Source organism: Pipistrellus kuhlii, unplaced genomic scaffold (genome assembly GCF_014108245.1).
Source record: "Pipistrellus kuhlii isolate mPipKuh1 unplaced genomic scaffold, mPipKuh1.p scaffold_m20_p_6, whole genome shotgun sequence".
Classification (NCBI taxonomy): Eukaryota; Metazoa; Chordata; class Mammalia; order Chiroptera; family Vespertilionidae; genus Pipistrellus; species Pipistrellus kuhlii.
The window spans coordinates 23486074-23491465 of NW_023425562.1; the positions used below are offsets into that span (position 1 = coordinate 23486074).

Here is a 5392-nt window from a genome sequence, read left to right on the forward strand (position 1 = left end):
GGCGCTCCAGGCCGCCCAGTTCACATGGCTTCTCTCTTCCAGGGGAAACCCTGGTGTGTCTATTCCTGCGCTTCCTTTGTTTCCTTCTTGGCCCTTTTAGTCTGAGGAGTGATGGCCACAGGCTGGGGTGCAATAAGCACTTGGAAGATTTGCTTCCCTTGTCCCTTCCTGAGCTCACACCAGTGGCTTCCTTAGGAGCTGACAGTCGATGGCGTTCAGTGTCTCAGTCACCGGAGGAAGATGCTCTCCCAGGAGAGGAAAGTGGGGACTCTGCACCAGGGAACCTTGGTGGAAAGGTTTCGAAAACCTCATTGAGTCTCAGCCTGCCTGTCACTGCAGGGGCGGCTGAGACGGGTGGGGGGGACGCTGTCGCGGGCAGTGGAGGCTCTGGGTGACGTGGGTGACACTCGGTCCCTGGTGGCTGCTGGTGGGCAGGACCCTCCGGGGTCGGAGTCTGTGGCTGCAGGGCCTGTGCTCTGGCCGCTCAGCTGGGTGACATCCGGGAGTCTGGCTGAGCTTCAATGACCTGGTGTTGGCAGCAGGAGGCCCTGTCCTGCACCTCCCAGGGCCTCTGGGGAAGAGGAACTGAGCAGCTCATGATTCCAAAATCTGACGCTGAGTTTCCAGTTCATGACTGGTTTTCACGTCTGTTTCTGGTCCACGTTGCAAGTGTAGTTTTCTGTGTAGCCAACACTGATATGTTACGATCTACTAAACTCTGCACTTTGTTCAGATCTCACTAGTTTTCCCTAATGGCCTTGTTTCTGTCCTAAAATTCCATGTCGGATCCTAAATTATATGCACTCTGTTTTTCAAGCTTTTTTTTTTTTTTAATATGACTCAAAATTAGAAATACATTTTCCACCACAGGACAATATGCATGTTTAAATAACTGGCGACACAAAATATTAAGAACATGATACTTACTTTTACCAACCGGGACACACTCTGGTGTTTTCTATTCTATTCTTTCCCATCCCATCCCACCCCGCCCTATCCTGTCCCAACATAACAATGCCCTTTGGGTGTGATCAGCTGAATAACATAACTAGGTCAGGATCTGCAGGATCAAACCTCATTTTCCACCAGGATCCTCTCTCCCGTTGCTCTTCCACGGTGGCTGATCATTCTGTTTCTCTCCTGGGCCCACGGTGAGCCCCTTGCCCCGCGCGATGGTATCTTCATTCTTCCTTGGCCCCCACACTGGGCACGAGGCCTGATTCACGTGCTCTGCCAATGCCGACTGCCTGAGGCTCCACGCACGGGTCCCCTTTTCTCTGTTCTCACACGTGACCTGCTTTGCAGGCTTGAATGCTTAGGAAGCAGCGTCCCCTTCGTTTGGAGCCGTGGCTGGCCTGTGATGGAATATTTGCAGGCATCAGAGCTCGACCCGCCTGTCACAAGCCTCACCCACGCAATGGGCCATGGGGCCTGTGCTGGGTCCCCCACTGAGGTTCGAGGCATGTTAAGTGAGTTTTGCATGCAAACCTCGTGATTGGAAATGCGTGCGTGTTTTCAATCGTCCCCAGGATTCGGGTAAAGATAAATGTCCCTCCGTGCCTGGAGCAGTCCCTTACAATGAATCGCCTGTACAAAATGCCAGCCGCACCCCCTGTTGAGACACTCTGACCAGGACCAACCTGAGATGAGACATCACCAAAAGGATGACGGCGTGTCTGCTTCATCCTGTGTAAGCTTCCCTTTTCTCCAGAGATCAGTCAGGGAGGTGTCTACCCTGGGCAGCTGGCCGTGGGACAGCTGGGAGACATGTTTTATTTATTTTATTTTTAAAATATATTTTATTGACTTTTTAAAGAGAGGAAGAGAGAGGGATTGAGAGTTAGAAACATCGATAAGAGAGAATCATCGATCAGCTGCCTCTTGCACACCCTCTACTGGGGATGTGCCTGCAACCAAGGTACATGCCCTTGTCTGGAATTGAACTTGGGACCTTTCAGTCTGCAGGCCGACACTATCTATTGAGCCACACCAGTTTTGGCATGGTAGACACGTTTTAGAAAACCACCTGGCCCTGGACAGTCAGGTTAGGCTGCAGGCGTCTAACAGATCTGCCCGGACAGCTCCGAGGTCCCCAGGTTGTGGGTGGAAGGTATGTGCCGGGGGCTGCGATTACGGTGGGGAGAGTGAGCCCTGCTCCTTTTGAGTAAATCTGCTGCGGTCACACCCCAGCGTGTCTTTCTAATCACTGCCCGACCACAGAGCGTGCATCCCTCCCTCCCCTCTGCCTCCGAGGTGGAGAGAGCCTCTCCCCCTCCCCCTTCCCCCACCTCAGGAAGAGCCCCAGCCTTCTATAGCTATGACTCACTCTGTCTGTCAGAGGCAGAGACAGGCTCATTAAAATATATCCACCGGGCCCCTAAGCAGATTAAGGAGCTGCAGAGAGGGTTGAATCAAGTGGAATGGCTGATCATCATTACCCTAGGACACACATTCTTTCTCTCGCTAAGGAATTAAGGCTCCGTGCTTTAATCTTTAACCACAGGTAAATAAAACTAATCTCTCTGTGGAAACAGAACCCTGAGGGAAATACATGTTTTACAGCTTCGGCATCTGGGGCCATAATAACACATTTCATTTTGTTTGTATAATATGCTATACTTTGTAAAAAGTATTTTCTCATGCACAAGTTTATTGAATGCATGGAAGGTGTTTGCATGTCGTGCATATCTATAATTCCTTTCCCAATTAAATTAGAGAAAGAAAGAAAGAAAAAAAAAAAGAATGCCTGCAAACCCTCAGGTGTACACTTTCTGATAAGCACAGGAGCTCACGTTCTCATTCTTTCCTCCTCTCATATTCTATCCTTTTCTTTCTCCGTAGTGTGTGTTTAATACTATACACCAGGTCTCCCCCTACCCCTTTCACTCATAAATATGTGACTTCTAGAGGCCCGGTGCACGGGATTCCTGCATTGGTGGGGGGCATGGCCTGTGGGGATCCGATGCTTTGGGAGTGCTGCTCGTTCTGGTCTGCTGTCTGCTGAGTGACTATGGACCCGCCCTCTGAGCGGCTGCTCCCTGGTCTGGCATCTTCTGTGAAGCTGCAGCACTCGCCTCTCCAGGGGACCTGGTTGGGGCTGGGCCCAGGGACAATAGCACTGAGAGGCACAAACCCGCCTCCCAGCCTCTGGGGTCAGTTCTGTGAGCCCCGGTGGCGCTGCACAGCCTGCAGGCATCTAGAGGAGTGAGGAGGGAGCAAGGAGGAGGAGGAGGGACCTGGGGTGAGGAGGTGATGATGTCAGCCCAGGTTCCTGCCCATTGGCCTGGGGTTCATAGCAGGAGCAGCTGCTCATCCTGGTCAGCTGAGTGGCACTCCGACTGTGGTAGCGCACTGACCACCAGGGGGCAGCTCCTGCATTGAGCGTCTGTCCCCTGGTGGTCAGTGTGCATCATAGCTACTGGTCAACCAGTCGTTCTGGTCAACCTGCCATCCAGTCACTGGGCTTTTATTATATAGGATAGGTGGCTATTGCTTTTATCTGTTCAGCAGCCCTTTCTCCTCTTCTGGTATCACTGCCCTGATTTTATTTTGGGCAAATGGCCCCTCCCCTCTTCAATCACGTGGGGCACTTGACTCTGTTAGCCTCCAGCTCTAGATTTGGACTTGGTGATCAGTGTATTCTTCCTCTTTACCTCCAACCCCACCTCCTTAGGTCAAAGAGATTCCTGGGCTGCCAATGAAACTCAACGCCAGACTTGCTTTGATTCACTGGAAAGAACACCTCTCTTTTCACAGGACTTGTTTCTGTGAGGATGTGAGCAGGCCCGCAGAGCAGAGAGGTTCTGGTTGTGTGTGTGTGTGTGTGAGGTCAATGTGGAAGAAAACAACCAAGAATGGGAGAGAAACAGAGCCTTGTAGACATGACTGGAGCTCCTGGATTCAGCCATGCCTGAAGCCAGCACCTCGAGCAGGTTTCCTGAGAATTAGATAATTGTAGGGTCTGTTCTGTGCACTGTAGGATGTATAACAACATCCCTGGCCTCTACCCACTGGATACCAGTAGCATGCTGCCTCCCAACCTCCTGACAACCAAAAATGACTGTCGACATTGACAGGTGTCCTGAGGCGGTGGGGAGGCAAAGTTACTGCCATTGAGAATTACTACCTTAGGCTGCCCTGAAGTTATGTGCATCAATAATTGTCTTCTATCTTTTCCTTATTCCTGTGTGAGTTGGGTTTCTGTTCTTCTCTCCAAGAGGCTTCGTGCCCAAAAGAGAGCTGTACCTTAAAGATTCAGGGTGACACCTCATGAAAAAGGCTGGATGGCTGCAAGAAACGATGGGACACCCTGATGCCGAGAAGCCAGTTCTAGACTGCAGCTGAGTGGTTCTATGGTCTGCAGCTCTATTGCGAGGGAGTGAGACCAAGCGCCTCCTGCCTCGCCTGGCTAGTGACGAGAAATGGTCTCTGGCAACCTCCAGGGACAGAGGGTTGTGGGTGGGCCATGGCCCGGGACCGCTCCTGACAACCGCCCTTCCTCTAATCGTCTCCTGCACCCGAGGGCTGTGCCAGAGCATGCAGGGCCCCTGGGGTGCCGAAAAGAAGGGTGATGTCCTCTGGGTGATTGTTTAAAAGAACATGCTGCCACTATAATAACCAGCCCCAAACAGGTATAGGGCTTCAGTCATCTGCCCACCATGGGGGCGGGGGCGGGGGCGGGGGAGGGGGTGGAGGTGGGGATCACTGACCCAAGTAGCTATTTCCAGATATTCCCAGACATCTAATTGTTGGCATTTTGAAGACTGACTATCCAGGATTTCTGGTCAGCAGTGTGTGTCCTAGAACGGACACGTAGGAACACGGAGAACGCGTGCTTGGGCAGCACACACGCTGACATTGGAACCGTGCCGAGAAGGTAGCATGGCCCCTGCGGAGGGACGGCATGCGACTTTGTGAAGCGGACCACATTTCTATGCAAGCTGTAATCAAAAAATAAAATTTTAAATAGGAAAAAAGAGCACGGAGAATTACAAAGCTGGCTTTTATACTGGGCTCAGAGCAGGGGCGGGAAAGGCTGCCTGGGGTTATGGCTGAATCTGAAATTCTTGCCTGGAAATCCTCCCCTCCTTCCCCAGGCCCCCAGGCCTCCCGAGGACCCCGGGGTGTGCACGGCGATGACACTGGCTTCCTGGTGTTGTGCGGTGTCATCGGAGAGAACCTCGCCAAGGGACACCCTGGTGCTCAGCTGTTCTAAGGTGGGATGGTGTCGGAGGGGGGATGCTGGCCCATCTCAGGTCAAAAGAACACGAAGGAAAGAGAGGGCAAGACAGGCAGGAGGTTGGAAGCCAGTGACATCCCAACAGCCTCTAATTTGGAGATTTAATTCCCGGTGTTTAGGAAGGCACAGGAAAGCTGAGCATCTGGGGCCAGC

The 5392-nt window shown here is 52.2% G+C and overlaps 1 non-coding gene across 1 annotated transcript; it reads left to right on the forward strand.

Moving 5' to 3' along the window:
* Window positions 1-4831: 4831 nt before the first annotated feature.
* Window positions 4832-4933, forward strand: LOC118708522. The gene has a single exon (XR_004984600.1). It is a non-coding gene; the product is annotated as a U6 spliceosomal RNA (small nuclear RNA).
* The last annotated feature ends 459 nt before the right edge of the window (window positions 4934-5392 follow it).